Source organism: Myotis myotis, unplaced genomic scaffold (assembly GCF_014108235.1).
Source record: "Myotis myotis isolate mMyoMyo1 unplaced genomic scaffold, mMyoMyo1.p scaffold_m19_p_5, whole genome shotgun sequence".
NCBI lineage: Eukaryota > Metazoa > Chordata > Mammalia > Chiroptera > Vespertilionidae > Myotis > Myotis myotis.
The window spans coordinates 37,008,048-37,024,908 of record NW_023416357.1 but is presented as its reverse complement, the minus strand read 5'-3'; the positions used below and the strand labels follow the sequence as shown (position 1 = coordinate 37,024,908).

General features: G+C 43.6%; 1 long non-coding RNA gene and 1 other non-coding gene across 2 annotated transcripts in view; one reads left to right on the top strand and one right to left on the bottom strand.

Annotated features, from left to right (window-relative positions):
• Nucleotides 1-1,803, top strand: part of LOC118656788 — a 43,653-nt gene extending 41,850 nt beyond the window's left edge. Inside the window, exon 6 of the long non-coding RNA XR_004967692.1 lies at nt 1,526-1,803. This is a non-coding gene — a long non-coding RNA (uncharacterized LOC118656788). The remainder of the gene's footprint in view (nt 1-1,525) is intronic.
• LOC118657155 lies at nt 1,611-1,716 on the bottom strand. The gene has a single exon (XR_004967889.1). It is a non-coding gene; the product is annotated as a U6 spliceosomal RNA (small nuclear RNA).
• Nucleotides 1,804-16,861: the final 15,058 nt, after the last annotated feature.

The window sequence follows — 16,861 nt, the reverse complement described above, 5'->3', positions numbered from 1 at the left end:
TTATTAATGTTCTTATTATTGGTTAGTTCTTTTATGTTTGCAGTGTCCTTGACAATCTTTTTTTATTAGCTGTTCTTTACAACAACACAGTAAGGTGGATCAGCCTTACTGAATATTTATCCAACAAATTGTCCAACATTTTCTTTTGTTGGCTTTTCTTAAGATTTATTACGACCATTTTTTTTTTTTCCTTTCTCAGAGTCGCCCTTCTGCAAGAGACTTATTTCATGCTTGCTCTTGTGGGGCTGCAGGAGCCAGGGGCTGATGTCATCTGCTTTCCATTGTGTTTGGCTTCTTCCTCCCCTGTGGCTTTCTCACCCTCCTCACGATTATTGTTGCCTCTGCTGTTCATGCAAATGGTGCTCAAGTCATCCAAGGTGGGTTTGAGTAGAGGGCTTCTTTCTTCTTTTTCTTAACTTTGGGGCACATTTCTAAGAGGCCACTGGCTATCAGGTCTTCAGCACATGATTCATTACCAAATAATATTTTGTGGTTGTCATTGCTGTGATTGGGTATATATTTACTCTAAGGTGAATCACTGGACTGCCAAGTTATAAAGAGGGATGTTTCAGGGATGGCTGGGGATTTGCACTTAAAAAAAAAAAGATCTTAGAGAGAGGAAGGGAGTGAATGAGGAAGAGGGGGAGGAAGAGGGATAAACATTGACCAGTTGCCTCCTGCACGCACCCAACTAGGGATCAAACCTGCAACCTGGGTATGTGCCCTGACCAGGAGTCAAACCCACCACCTATTGGTGTATGGGACAAAGCTCCAACCAACTGAACTACACCCGCCAGCGCTAGGGATTTGTACTTTAACAAAAAAGAATATCAATTCTGATCAACCAAGAAGTGACCACATTTTCCCAAACCCACCATCATCACCACTTCTACTACCACCATCTTTTCCACACAAGAATTGCTATACCCAGTCTTGTACCACCATGAAAAAATACTATATTATGTTTCTCTCTATGCACATATACCAAGATATTCTGGTGTCTAGGACTTTATAAGTAAACAGATTGTCTCCAAATACCATTGAAAAATTATTTGAATACATAATATGTTTGTACTTCTCCATTACACTTACATCATGTTAAAGTTATTGTTGACTTGTCTTCCTTACTCACTGAACTCCGGTTTTCTTGAGGGCAGAGACCATATCATACTCTTCATCCACCAAGTACTGTGCAAGGCACTAGCGAAACTTTTTAGGGAGTTAATAAATGTCTGTTGAGTGAATGTTAAAATGCTCTGATTAAATGAGAAAATGCTTTTGTAAACTATAAAATGTTTTATAAACTAGTAAGGACCATTGAAATATAACTTCTTTTTATTATAATTGCATTACTTTGTCTATACAGCAATGAAGGATTAATTTGAATCCTGTGAAGCTTGATAAGAAATACTTATCCACTTTATAGAACAAGAATGATGGAATTTGATGGAATTTTCAAAAGATTAAAAAGATTATTATTATTATTATTATTATTATTATCTTTGTTTCTGATCCCATGCTTCAGCATAGAGTCATCCACATGAAGAACAACCCTGTTTCCTGGGCTGGAGTTTAGAATCAGCTCACCACTGGATTGCACCAGCCAACAGAAAAACATGGAATGCTTCAGGAATTGGCATGTCATCTTCACAGAGGGCCATGCTAATCTCCTCTGTACTGTTCCAGTTTCAGTATATGTGCTGTCAAAGCCAGCACCAGCCGTAGTATTTTGACTGGTTTCTGATGTTGGGCCTTCTTGGTCACCTGTGGCAATTGAGAGTCCAGCAATGGGTGGGATGATAACCTCTGACTGTGTTTAAAATTCATTAAAAAATTCTCTGCTGCCCTAACCGGTTTGGCTCAATGGATAGAGCCCAAATTCAATTCTAGTCAAGGGCATATGCCTGGGTTGCGGGCTTATTTTCCAGTAGGGAATGTGCATGAGGCAGCCGATCAATAATTCCCTCTCATCATTGATGTTTCTATTTTTCTCTCCCTCTCTCTTCCTCTCTGAAATCAATAAAAAATAAAAAATAAAAAATTCTCTGCTGTACCAGTAGGTATTTTAGAAAATGTCCTAAGTGAAGTTGTACTTACATGGGTTCTAGGTGTAGGTGGTTCTGGAAAGCTATGAGCTATTCTGTGCTGTACCAGATTTAAGCCAATGGAATAGCAGTTGCCAAAGCAATCAATGTTCTTAGCAGTTTGAAAATAGTCCAATATTCCAGAACGCTCCCCACTATGGAACTTATCTTAGAGGCTGTGAAGAAGGGAGAAAAGTGTTCTTCCATCCACAATCTCCTGGCATACTCCAAAAAAAAAATATACATGAGCCAGTTATTTCTGCAGAACAAACATTACACATAGTGATTAAAAAATAAGTTCTACTTTTGAGTCTGGCACATTTCAGGTACTTAATAAATACTGGCTGAGTGAATAAATGAATGAATTTAGCCTTCCTGTCCTAGCTATCCAAGATGTTTAACATTTGCATGTAAAAAAGGCCCAGGAATAACTTTACTGGCTTCCACCCAAGGGTATGCTGGGGTCAGTCAACAATAGGGGAAGAACTCTGAGTTGGAGCCAAGTCCACTTACAAGAAGCAGCTTTTGATAAAAGCTCAGTTCTCTTATCAATATTCCTTCAACTGTTTCTGTTTCAAAAACTTCTTTTGAAAAGCAAATGCACTGTAGGCAGAAGCTGAATCAGAAAGCCAGAATTCGAGTCCCATCCCCAGTTGGGTGGCAAGACATGTCAAATCAACCCATTGGTAGATTTTGGGGTTGGCTTTACAGAAGGCTGACAGCACTTTTGAGTCTATGTATAGAAACATTAAGATTGCTGCTGGAGGTAAAAAAATTAGTCGTTAGAATCTACTGTGTTAAATGAAGTTTCCAGGAAGCCGCACTACAAGAGTCTGGCTTTCATGCCTGATCTTCATTCCTGGCCAGTGGTAGAAACAGAACATGTTGACTTTGGGATCTGGTAATTGTTGTAAATTAGTGGCTTAAAGGCCACAGAGCCACTTTCTTTCCTTCTTGCCTACTTTTCTGCCCCTTATTTCTACCAGTGATTCTGGTTTCGTTTCCTCATGTGCTAATCTCTGTTTGTCAGCAACTGGCCATCAGAAGACTTTTTTGTCTCCTTGGTTCTTTGCGTGCTGAAGATTTAGCTAGCTGGGAATTGAATGGAGGAAAGAGTCAAGCAGGGAGGTTTGTGCATGGAATGGATATTTTGTTCCTCCGAAGATTTGTCACAGCAGATATAAAGTGTCTTTCTCACTCAAAGTACCTCCAAGCACATTCACAAATCAATTAGTCACTGGCAGGGCCCAGAGTGGAGGCAGCATAAGCCCTGTGGTGATAGCCAGCGACCCTGGCTGCTCACTCTCTCCGGCGTGCTGTCCTTGATCATTAGATAACACAGTGACACTTCACCCCCTGGCGACTGTTTCCATTACAATCAAAACTTCAGAGAGAGAGGCTATGGCTTTCAGAGTATTGCTCCATTAATAAACAAACACCCACAAGGAGAGACTGGGGAAAAGGGAGACAGGCCCTCCCTTTGAGACAGAAAGCCAAGAAAAGGAAACAAAAAGAAATCCATCTTTTATTTGCTCACTGTGACTCCAGAACACTTATGTATTCTCTGGCATGTTCAGTCGTTGACTAAGGTGGAACCCCAGCGTTTCTCTCAGTTCATTAGACAGACCAATTAAGCGCCACAAAAGAGTCTTAATTCTAAGAGGATGAGACTCTCGACACAGCCCTTCTAAGCTTACAAAATAGGTGCGACGTGCCTCCTGCCAGTTACTCAGCAAGCAGAGCCGACAACATATGCCTCAGGGGCCTCGGACGTACTGGGTGAGGGCGGGATCTGAAGAACACCTAAGACTGTGTCCAGCTGAGCTGTCAGAGGAGTTCTCATCAGTCACTCTGCGGGAACAAATAGAGTTTCTGAAATGCACACATCATTTTAGGAACACGCTTTGAACTTTGAGTTCCCAGCTTGTTGATAATGGGCTTAGGGGAGGGGTGGAGGCCCCAGGATGGGAGAACAGGGTGACCACTGCCCTAGGTTCAAGAGAGTAAAGGTGAACACCATCCTTCATAAGATTTGGCGCCTTTCAGACTACTCAGCAAGCTGAGGGGTTCGAAAGAAAAATTGCTTCTTGTATAATAGCTGAGGGCTCTTATCTCATTCTTGGGAACAAGCTGGGGGTAGGTGGCAACTATTCTGGTCTTTCGTTTCACAGTTGGCAGAGCTGAGGTACAGGGAAGGGAATCGGTCTGTCAGCCCACTAAGCTAGATGTGCATGTGGAGAGAGCTCCTTTGATGGCCCTGAGCACCTCCCCATCCTCCATCAATGCCATTTACAACCTCTGCTCAGAGCCCTTTGGCAGCTTCCTAGAGAACAGGAGTTTACTGCATCATTGAGGTAACCCGACAGAATGGGAGTCCAAAGACCTGAGCTTGAATTCTGGCTCCTGCTCTTACTAGCTCTGCAGTCTCAATTTGTTTCTCTTTTAAAACGAGATGACAATTGTGAGAATTAAAAGTGTTTGAAAGCTTTTAACCCAGTGCCTTGTATACTCAGCAAATGTTAATTGTATATGAATTTAAGGAAAAATTAATATGAGCCCAGCCCTAATTGGTTTGGCTCAATGGATAGAGCGTCGGCCTGCAGACTCAAGGGTCCCAGGTTCGATTCCGGTTAAGGGCATGTACCTTAGTTGCGGGCACATCCCCAGTAGGGAGTTGATCGATGTTTCTCTCTCATTGATGTTTCAAACTCTCTATCCCTCTCCCTTCCTCTCTGTAAAAAAATCAATAAAATATATATTTTAAAATGAGCCCAGATTTCCTTCTCTGACAAGCAGGTTCCAACTTACTTCAATTCATATATTTCCCTACATCAGTGATTCTCAAAGCTTGGTTTCTGGACCGGGAGCCTCAGAGGCACCTAGTAACCTGTGAGAAATGCAGATTCATAGGCCCCATCTTAGACTTGAACCAGAAACTCTTGGTAGGGGGAGGGAGGGCAGCAATCTCTATTTTAATAAGTTTCCCAGGGGATTCTGATGCACACCACAGTTTGAGAACCACTGCTTTATATTAACTTCATAATGGCAGGAACAAAGCACCGGTGGCAGCAGCTGACATAATCATGGTTGCGACATGGTTGACAGCTTGAACTCAGGCATATATTGGTGGTACCACTGTACCTGTCCTGTCTTTGTGCATTTGTTGAGAGAAAAGAAAAGGAAATTTGCTGAAGTTGACCATCCTGCTGAACATAGAAGACATTCTGCTATTTTTTTTTTTTTTTGGTGCAGGAGGTGGAATTGACAGAACATAATGGGTCTGCATGAGCATGAAGGTGGTAGAAGAAATTGTCAAATATAATCCCCAAACCCCACAGGCCTTGTAATGTTGGAGTGTGCAGAGACAAGGGAGGCATTGTGTTCTGACAGAAACTGTAGAAGAAGATGCCAACATTTATTCGCTATTCAGATCAATGCATACAGTGTCGGCAAGTATTGAAATGATTTTGAAAGTACTTTGAAAGTTGAATATGTGATGTAAAGCTTGGACATTTTAGAGCTGTGGAGAAGATCATACTTTCTCTTCAATTCTCCAAGAGGGAGTAGGAGGTTGTGTCACTTGATTGACTCCTCATTTATCCCACATAACTTCATAGTGCAGCGGTTCTCGACCTGTGGGTTGCGACCCCTTTGGCGGTCGAACGGCCCTTTCACAGGGGTCGCCTAAGACCATCCTGCATATCAGATATTTACATTATGATTCATAACAGTAGCAACATTACAGTTATGAAGTAGCAACGAAAATAATTTTATGGTTGGGTCACAACATGAGGAACTGTATTTAAAGGGCCAGAAGGTTGAGAACCACTGTCATAGTGGCTTCCACAGAGCCTCTTAGCAAGAATGCTACTGTGCCCTTCCTCCGTGCCCTGCCCCTATTCCTTCTCCATCATTTTGTTCCTTTCTGGAAAAGTTTAGAAGCCCCCCTAGCTTATGCTCTCAGGTACTGACTGCTAAGTGGCAACTCAACCAATGTCCCCCTCCCCGTTTCAAGGGGGAAAACATTGGCTGAGTTGCCGCTTAGCAGTACCTGAGAGCATAAGCTACTTAAATCCAAAGACTTCTTATCACTATAATTCAACACTCTCAGATGACAACACTGAGGTGCAGAGATGGAATTCCCTGACTCCAACCAAGTTCAATACTCTTGAACCTACTCCCTGAAGCAAGCATGCCAAACTCAAAGGCTAACACAGGTTAAATAAAAGAGGCATGAGGCCCAGGCTGAGTTTGACATGCTTGCCCTAAAGCAGTGGTTCTCAACCTTGGCTGCACATTAGAATCACCTGGGGATCTTTTTAAAATCCTGATTTCTGGGCCTCATCCTCTGGAAATTCTGTTTCTTTGTTACTAACGTGGTGGCCCCACCCCATAACAAAGAAACAATTTCCGGAGGATGAGGCCCAGAAATCAGGATTTTAAGAAGATTCCCAGGTGATTCTAATGTGCAGCCAAGGTTGAGAACCACTGCCCTAAAGGAAGCATCAGTAATTATGGGGTGTGGCACAGAAAAAAGGAGCCATGGGATTAGAAGCCTTTTCCCTCCTAGTTTTTCAGATATCATACTGGGGAGACAAAGAGAATTACTAAGACATCCCAACTGGGCAGGGAAGGCAGGGTGTGCACAGAGGTATGAACTTGAAAATGTATGGAAATTGCTAAGAAAAACAGCGTGCAGATAACCAATCACAAGGCAGTAAGGCGTATAAGCCAATCCCAAGGATGTTGCTAAGGCAAAATTCTTTGAAAAACCAATCAGGAGCTAGCAAGGCTGTCTCCACCCCCAAATTAAAAGGCGTGCACTTTCTTTCCCGAATTTGCTCTCTTCTTCCCGGCATGCAATGGGTTCTTGTTCCTTGGTTCCTGTGGTGGGGCCTTCACACGTGGACTATTAAACTTTAATTAGCTTGTTTACTAAACCACTCCCGACTGTAACATAGAAAGGGAGCTCTGGACCCTGGCCTGCTCCTGGAACCCCAGCTACACCTTTTTCAGGACTGGCTTCTCCCAAAAAACCTTGGTTCCGTTAATCGTTTTTGTCTACGACTTCATTGATTGCACAAGGCAAGAACTCGGACTCAAACACCCACATTTTGGTTTCCATACCTGTTAAAGAGGTCAGTCTCTATGTGGATGGGTATAATTTTCTACTTTTGTTTAAATAAATGAGGAATGTGATGTTTGATTGGCCCATTTTTAATTGTAGGCACTGGAGAATGGGTGGAAGTAAAAAACAAGTCCCAAATGGCCTCCAGTTTATCCTTCTGACAGAAGAGCTCATCATTGGCCGGCCATTAGCTTTTAGTTGCTGCCAAAGTCATGCTGTTCACTTAAAAGGGAAAGAATAGGTGGGACCCAATCCTCCACATCATATTAATAATTTTTGCTCACAACACATGAATTTCTAGGCCCAATCACTCTTTTCTATCTAAAAAATAGCTATAAAATAGGAACAACATACTCCTCTTTTCCTTTGGCATTAGGAATATTAGGTGTTTGCTTAGTAATCCTTAAATTTTGCTTGGCTTTCTTCATGCTGACATTCTGAAGTGCCCAGGCCATAAGTTAAGTAATTTCTTAGATGTTCAGGGTACAGTGCATACAGCCGACACATAATTTTTCAGGATAATGAGAGAAAACCTTGGCCTGGATTACTTCAAACTAGACAGATCATCAGAGTAAACAAAGGTGTATGTGTGTGTGTGCATGTGTGCGAGCATTATTTTCTCTCTGACCCTGTAAATGGGACTCAGTGGTAAGGGCACATGTGAGTACTCATTGTACATTCATTATAATAACAGTAACGAACACATTAATTGAGCACTTATTATGTACAGGCGCTTGTGTCTGTAATGCCTCCTTTATTTCTCACAGCTCTCTATGGAAGAAATTTTACCCCTGTTTTACAGTCTCAGGGAAGGTAAGTGATTTGTCACCCGTCACATGGGAAGAAAGAGGGAGTGGCAGCATTGGAACCCACTGTCTGACTTACTGATGTTTCACATGCCTTTTGAAAGTGTAATCCTTTCCCCATGTCCCTATTTGCTGGTGGATGTAGTGTGCTGCTGCGAAGCCAAATGGCACCTAATCCGTGTGTAGATGACAAATTGTGCGTCAATTAGGTGAGGAAGAACTTGAGTGATGTGTCTTTCTAAAAGAGCCTATGTCTGAATGGTCAAAGGTGAGGGCATTAACCACCCAGGGCAAAGAAAAATAGAGGATGTTTTAGGAAGGGATGGCTGACAGGGTAGATAAGGCCAGGAGATGCTTTGGGTTAGTCTCTATGAGAAAGATCTGGGAAAGCTACTTAACCTTGAACTACATTGGGTTTTAGAGTAAATAACACCTGCACTCTGTGCCTCCTCCCTCCCCCAGTCCCTCTCTACGTAGAAGCAAGAACAACCATCTTAAGTTGTCAGTGGGAAAGTTGATGCCTGGTTTACCGCCCTTCATCTAGATGTGATGGATCCATGGCTTCCTAATGCACCTAGAGTAAAATCCAAAGTTCTTACTTTTGTCTACAAAGCTGTAGCAGGGCTGTTGATACTTCCCTGGGACTCACTGTGTCTGTGTAATGGGCACCTTTCTAACTGTAGGCACCTGCAACTTTCTGTCAGGTTTTTGGGCTGCCAGCTGGATCAGGAAGCCCCTGGGAGTTAATGTCCCAGGAGCTGGTGTCAACCAGTGATGGACAAGAATTGGTGGATAAATATCCCAACTCTCCTTGCCCTCTGGTGGTAGGACTCTGAGGTGTGCTGTGTGCAGTCTTCCAGAGGTCTCACAGGGTGGAGCCTTACTGCTACAGCGGTAAACGGCTCACTGATGTCCCTGTACTGCTTGCCTTCCCTTCCTGTCTCACTTTCTTGCTCCCTTCCTGTGCTTCCTCCAAATAAATAAACAGTTGCATTCAAATCTTTGTGCATGGCCTGTCAGCAGAACCCAACATAAGCCAGAGGTCTTGTTTGACTTGGCCTCTGCCCATCTCACCTGGAGCCACTATACTCCACGAACTGTTCTCCAGCCACATTGCTCTTCTTTATGTTTTTAAAACCTTCTAGGCTTCTTGGTACGTGCTGTCTCTGCACTTCCCAGGCCCAGCTCATCAGTTAGACTTCAGCTTCAAGGTCACCTCCTTAAGAGGCCTTAACTGATATCCCAAAAAAGAGCTTGAGGTCCTGGAACAGCTTTGGCTCCAAATGCTGTGAGATGCCGAACAGTGAGAACAGTGGATGTGATGGTCACATTCCGCCTCCCCTTCTTGCTCCCCATTTGATCCCCTGATTCTCCACATTCCTGGTCTTAGGTGTGACAGGCTGGGCTCATTCACTGTGCAGTTTGGACATCTGAGCATTCCTGGGTTTATCTGTGGCACCAGGGTTAAGAGAGAGACTTACAACAGAAGGAGAAAGTAATGACCAGGCGCTCAGGAGAGACTGTGGAGGCAAGTATTCAGAAGGTCTGTCGGACACATCAGAAAACGTTTGAGCCGAAACCGGTTTGGCTCAGTGGATAGAGCATCGGCCTGCGGACTGAAAGGTCCCAGGTTCGATTCCGGTCAAGGGCATGTACCTGGGTTGTGGGCACATCCCCAGTGGGAGATGTGCAGGAGGCAGCTGATCGATGTTTCTCTCTCATCGATGTTTCTAACTATCTCTCTCCCTTCCTCTCTGTAAAAAGTCAATAAAACATTTAAAAAAAAAAAAAGAAAACGTTTGAAATTATGGATGGATCATCTGAATCCAATTGTCAGTGTCTTCTGAGGCCTCTATACCAATAAGTGTCCTTAAAATCCTTTATTGATTTTGCTCACAACTCTTTGTAAAGGGGCAGTTCTTTCATTTCTTTAAAGTTGGCTTTGTTGTCCAAGTGAGAGGAATGAATAAGAAATGATAGACCCTCTTGTATTTGAGCTTTCATTCTCTTACCATATAGGCTAGTAGCCAAAGGTACATTTTCATTGAACTGTTGCTTTTCCTTTCAAAGGAGCTCAGATGATTCCTTTGTGTGAATTAAGAAGAGGCTGCCCCCGGGGCTGAGGACGCTCTGCCCGTGCTTGAGCAGAGCCCGCGTCTCCAGATGGAGATAGGGTGGCCCTGCCACCAGCAGTCCGAGCTTCTGAGAAATGGCCTTTGGACCTACGATCATCCTAGGCACTGCAGTTGGCCATTTCCTTCTCTTTGAGCTTGATTGGATCACGAAGTATCAGCACTAGGAGCGCTAATGAGCACAGGTGCCAGCCTCTGATTTTACCCAGGAGGAGACGGAGGCTTACAGCCACTTAACAACGTACTCAAAGCCACACTGCTGATCTGTGGCACATTTGAGATGAAAACGGGCTGACAGTCATGGGAACGGTCTTTTAAGATAGTAGCTGTCTAAAAGGTTTTTGTCATGCTCAGGAAAGTCACCAAAGGGTCTGATGGGCTGTAAGGATGTTTTAGGGAGCATTGGATCTATGAGGAGGTCCCTTTGCAAATTTTCACTTTGGGCTCTCAAAGTGAAAAATTTTGCCACTGGATGTTTCTTTCTTTCAAATATTTTCAGAATTGTGGTGACTGCTTTGAAACACCAAACAATACAGATATGAGGTAAGAATTGGTGTCAACCTTAGATTTTATTTTAGAGAAATACTATTGAAACCTTCAGTTCGAACTTTTTTTTGTTTTTGTTTTGTTAGGGCCTGAAATAACTCAGTGACTAAGGCATTTCATTGAAAAACAAAGCAAGAAAAAATGTTTTATCCTTTGGAAAAAATTAATCCTCACAGAAGTATGGTAAAATAAGTATGGGCTTGTGTCTGTGGGACCATTATTAAGTAATGAAGAATGAATTCACCTTCTTTGGGCTCAGATGAACTTGGGGTTAAAATCCCTTCAACAATGGCACATCCTACTATCCAACCATCTGCTGCTGCACATTACTGAAACATTGGCATTTCATTTAGTTAATCATCAAATATTCATTGAGCACATTTTTCATTACCCACTGAGTTATTACATTCCATAATTCCAAATAGGAGAGACTTTAAGAGCTTGTATGCACAAACTTGTCTGAAAAAAAAAATAAAATCAAAAGAATATGGGAAATGAACAGGAAAATCACTCTTCACAGAAGATGGCGGATCACGTTTGTTGCATGTTTCTGCAGTGGGTCTGATAGTTTGTGCTGAGTAATTCATGTTACTTTGCCCAAGCCCCTGGAAAGCACTGGCATATCTCTGAGGGACAGCTGGCTAAGTGGAGGTACAGACTGTTGCCACAGACTTGAATTTTGCTGAATGGCCTCTTGGGATTTTTTTTTTTTTTTTTTTTTTTTTGTAGAACAGCATTTGAGAGCACTGGCCATGAATTAAGCAGATCTGGGTTCAAATCCTAGCTGTACCGTTTGATTTGGGCAAGGGAGCTAACCTCTTTTAGTCTCCATTTCCTCATGTGTAAAATGAAGGTAAAAATTTATCCTCATAGGGATCTGTACATAGAGTGTTATAGGAACACAAATTATATATTTTAAATGAAAGCTTTTTCCCCAGGAGTGTGGATCTGGTTAAAGAAGAGGTCCCTTTCCTGCCTAGTGCCTTGGGCTTGGTTGTGAAAATCTGGGAACAGGAGTTGGGGGGTAGGTCTGTATTGGGAGGACTTCACTTTAAAAAAAAAAAATTTAATCATTGGTTGGCTGCCTCCTGCATGCCCCCTACTGGGGATTGAGCCCATAATCCAGCACGCACCCTTGACCGGAATCAAACCCGGGACCCTTCAGTCAGCAGGCCAATGCTCTGTCCACTGAGCTGAACTGGCTAGGGCAGAACTTCACTGTTTTTAGAAGAGGGTAAAGAATGGGGCAAGGAGGAGAGAAGGGAGGAGAGAGGTGAGAGGAGCCAGCAAGAGGGAGGGAGGCAGGAAAGCAATGAGACCAGTGAAATGGCAAGGTGACAGGGGTGTTGGGCCAGAGGACGTTTTAAGAACTGTGATGCTTCCATGTCTCTGGCTCTATTTTGTTCATCAGTAAATTTTGCTCATTAGCATGGAACAGACTGATGAATCTCAGAGGGAAGGGGGGAGAGGGGGACAGGAAGAGATTAACCAAAGGACTTATATGCATGTTTGTATAGCCCATGGACACAGACAATAGTGTGGTAGGCCTGGAAGCGGGGGCAGGTGTGGAGGGGGTGAAAGGAGAGCACGGGACATATGTAATACTTTGAGCAATAAAGATAAAAAAAAAAGAACTGTAATATTCCCCAATTTATTCAAATTGTGTGTTGCTGTGATGGTCTCCATTTTCCGTGCCCTCAGCTGGTCTACTTGCCTTCTCCTCCTCCTGGCTTAATTTTTGATAAAGTCTGCTAAGTTCACTAATGTTGCATGGAAGTTCGGTTGTGTGTGAGTTACATAAGTGGTTGGAAGGCCTGGGTTTTATGTCTGATTATTGAGATGACACAGGTGCCCAGGAGTCAGGGATCAAGAGAACGGAAGCTCTTGAGAATTTCTAGAAAGCTTGTGAGAACTTCAGATTTTCATAGATCTTAGTGGTTCTATCCAAGCTGACCTAGATTTCAAGGGCTCAGGCTTTAACTGATAGCTGAATATCAGTATACTTTATTTATTGAGCTTTTACTCTGAACCAGATGCTGTTATATGAACATTGTAGGCATTTATCTCCTCCCATTTACTCAAAAAATACTAGTGAGGGGCCAATTTAATCCTCACAACTGAGCTTAAGGGAGATATATAACTGCCTAAGGTTATCCAGCTAATATATCTATTTTAAACTCAGATTTTGAGGTAAGTTATATCTCAAGATATTTTTAAATCCATGCTGTCAATTGTTATGATAGCTTACTCCTACCATTATGTATTGCTTTATGCCATGGAGATTGAATTATGATTGGTATTTAAAGTTCTTGGCACATAGTAGATAGTTTAAGTCACATTCCCTAGAAGCAGAGCCTGAGATAGGAATGCTTGTTTAAGGGATTTGTTAAGGGATTGCTCTCAGGAGAGGGCATATGAGAGAAGGAAGAATAGGGCAGGCATATGGTGAATTTTATGTGTCAACTTAAGTAAGCCACTGGGTGACCAGACATATGGTTAAATGTTATTCTGATGTGCCAGTGAGGGTATTTCTTGATGAGATTAATATTTGACTTGGCATCACTCATTCATAGTGTCACCAGGAGTTGGAGCTGACTCAATAGCACATAACACAATAATAATAAAGATTTAAAATTATTAAAAATATAAAAAGTAGATAATTGAGGTGAAGGAGAACCAAGATGGCGGCATAGGTAACGCAGGAGTTTGCTGCTTTGAACAACTACTTCAAAAGTGAAACTAAAAGACGGAAAGGACATCACCCAGAACCACAGGAACGCTGGCTGAGTGGAAGTCCTACAACTAGGAGGAAGGAGAAACGCATACGGACACTCAGAGGAAGCGCAGTGCTGAAGTCAAATTCTGAGGTGCGGAGTGCGCGGAGCGGGCTGGCGGCGGAGGGCGCGGTTGGTGTTTTCAATTGGGAGGGAGTCGCAGACTCTGAGCTCCAGATACAGGCGAGTCTTTAGGGACCCAGACTCAAACGGGAGAAGCGGGACTGTCTGGCTTCGGTCAGAGCGAGTGCAGCTTTCTCTCCGAGCTTTGCAGCGGGTGCTGGGACTCAGAGAGGCAGAGCCCCGGGGGACAGGACTGAGAGCCGCCATAACTGCTCTCTCCGGCCCACCCTGTTGATCCTGTGCGACCCGCCCTGCCCAAGCCCTGCACAGAGGCATTTGCCGGATAGCCTCAGGCAAAGGCTAGATTAGCACCTCCCTAGAGGACAGAAGTTCTCTCACTGCAGACACAGCTGATTCTCATAGCCACTTGGCCTGGAGGTCAAACCCTCCCTGGTATTAGCTACAACAATCAAGGTTCAACTATAAGACTTCGAACAAAGACCACTAGGGGGTGCACCAAGGAAGCATAACAAAATGCGGAGACAAAGAAACAGGACAAAATTGTCAATGGAAGATATAGAGTTTAGAACCACACTTTTAAGGTCTCTCAAGAACTGTTTAGAAGCCGCCGATAAACTTAATGAGATCTACAAGAAAACTAATGAGACCCTCGATGTTATATTGGGGAACCAAATAGAAATTAAGCATACACGGACTGAAATAACGAATATTATACAGACTCCCGACAGCAGACCAGAGGAGCGCAAGAATCAAGTCAATGATTTGAAATGCGAGGAAGCAAAAAACACCCAACTGGAAAAGCAAAATGAAAAAAGAATCCAAAAATGCGAGGATAGTGTAAGGAGCCTCTGGGACAGCTTCAAGCGTACCAACATCAGAATTATAGGGGTTCCAGAAGATGAGAGAGACCAAGATATTGAAAACCTATTTGAAGAAATAATGACAGAAAACTTCCCCCACCTGGTGAAAGAAATGGACTTACAGGTCCAAGAAGCGCGGAGAACCCCAAACAAAAGGAATCCAAAGAGGACCACACCAAGACACATCATAATTAAAATGCCAAGAGCAAAAGATAAAGAGAGAATCTTAAAAACAGCAAGAGAAAGAAACTCAGTTACCTACAAGGGAATACCCATACGACTGTCAGCTGATTTCTCAACAGAAACTTTGCAGGCCAGAAGGGAGTGGCAAGAAATATTCAAAGTGATGAATACCAAGAACCTACAACCAAGATTACTTTATCCAGAAAAGCTATCATTCAGAATTGAAGGTCAGATAAAGAGCTTCACAGATAAGGAAAAGCTAAAGGAGTTCATCACCACCAAACCAGGATTATATGAAATGCTGAAAGGTATCCTTTAAGAAGACGAAGAAAAAGGTAAAGATACAAATTATGAACAACAAATATGCATCTATCAACAAGTGAATCTAAGAATCAAGTGAATAAATAATCTGATGAACAGAATGAACTGGTGATTATAATAGAATCAGGGACATAGAAAGGGAATGGACTGACCATTCTTGGGGGGGAAAGGGGTGTGGGAGATGCGGGAAGAGACTGGACAAAAATCGTGCACCTATGGATGAGGACAGTGGGTGGGGAGTGAGGGTGGAGGGTGGGGCGGGAACTGGGAGGAGGGGAGTTATGGGGGGGGGGAAAAAGAGGAACAAACGTAATAATCTGAACAATAAAGATTTAATTTTTAAAAAAAATATAAAAAGTAATAATGCTAATTGTGAAAAGTTCCAACAATATAGAAGGATATAAAATGATATTAGTTTTCCTTAGCCATTTCATGCTAGTCTCCTCCCTAGATATAATCCCTATTAGCACTGAGTATGTAACCTTTCAGACTTTTGATTTTGTATTTACATATATACTCACACATGCACATATACATACACATCCTAATTTATGGGATCTTATTTTACATACTGACTTGCGACTTGTGTTTTCCATCTAACTATATATCTTGGAGATCTTCTCATGTCAATACATATAGACTTTCCTCATTCTTTTTAATAGGGCTGCAAATTTTGCTAATTATATATATATATCTCCCATAATTATTTAACTACTAGAGGCCCAGCACATGAAATCGTGTGCGAGTAGGGTTCTTAGGCCTAGCCTGCGATCAGGGCCATGTCTGATGCTCTGCAATACCCCCCGACTTCCCGTGACACCCCGAGACATTTGCTGTCCCTCAACGCTCTGCGAAGCTCCCCACCCTGCGCTGCTCAGCGCACCTTGCTGCTGGATGCTCACTGCCGCTTGCCGTTTGCTACTGCTGCTCAACAGTCCCCAGTTCCGCCATGCCGCCAACACTCCCACTGCCCCCCCTACCCCCGTCCCTCCCTCCCCAGTCCCTCCCTCCCACGTTCACTGTTGCATGGAATCGCCATGCTTCGATTGGACTCTGCAGGGTTCGGGGGAGGGACGCACCCCATGGCGACTGGTCGAGCAGTTGTTCCGGTCGTTACGCTTATGGTCCTGGCCTTTTATTATATAGGATGTTTTTATTGATGTCATTTAGGTTTCTCATTTTTTCTCTCGCAATAATGAACTAGATAGAATATTGTGATCTTTTTTTTTTTTTACCTAACTGTTGCTACACCGTCATAATTATTTTAAAACTAGAGGATCCATGCATGAAATCTGTGCATGGGTGTGGTGTCTAGGCCTGGCTGGCGATCGAAGCATGAGTGTCTGGTGTGGAAGGGCAAGTCCCAGCTGACCTCTGGACCCTGGGCAGCACCTGGGCCCCCGGGCCCCCACATGCCCCCTTCCACCTGAGTCATGGCACCTGAGTCCCTATGTGGAGATGCGGTGAGCGTGGCCGGATGCCATGGGCCAGGGCACAGCGTGGGCCTCTGGGCTTCCCAGCAGCGCTGCATGAAAGCCGGGTGGGCAGCATGCTCTCCCCTGGCCGGCCTTGCAGACTGGCTCCTGCACAAACCCACAGGAAGCCTGACCGGCCTCTGTGGTCCCAGTAGCTGTGCATCACCGGAGAACCACCACTGCCAAGTCATAGCAGCTCAGCAGCTCCTGTGTTGTTTCTTCCCCTTGGTGGTCAATGCATGTCATACAGTCACTTAGCCTTTCATATATATATATATATATATATATATATATATATATATATATATATAATTTTTTCCTTATTTTGCATTTTCTTACCAGAGGCCCAGTGCACGAATTCATGCACGGGTGGGTCCCTCAGCCTTGCTGGCAATGGGGGCCGATTGGGGCCGGCTGGCCAGGGGGAGGGACCGTGGGAGGTTGGCCGTGGGAACGCACTGACCACCA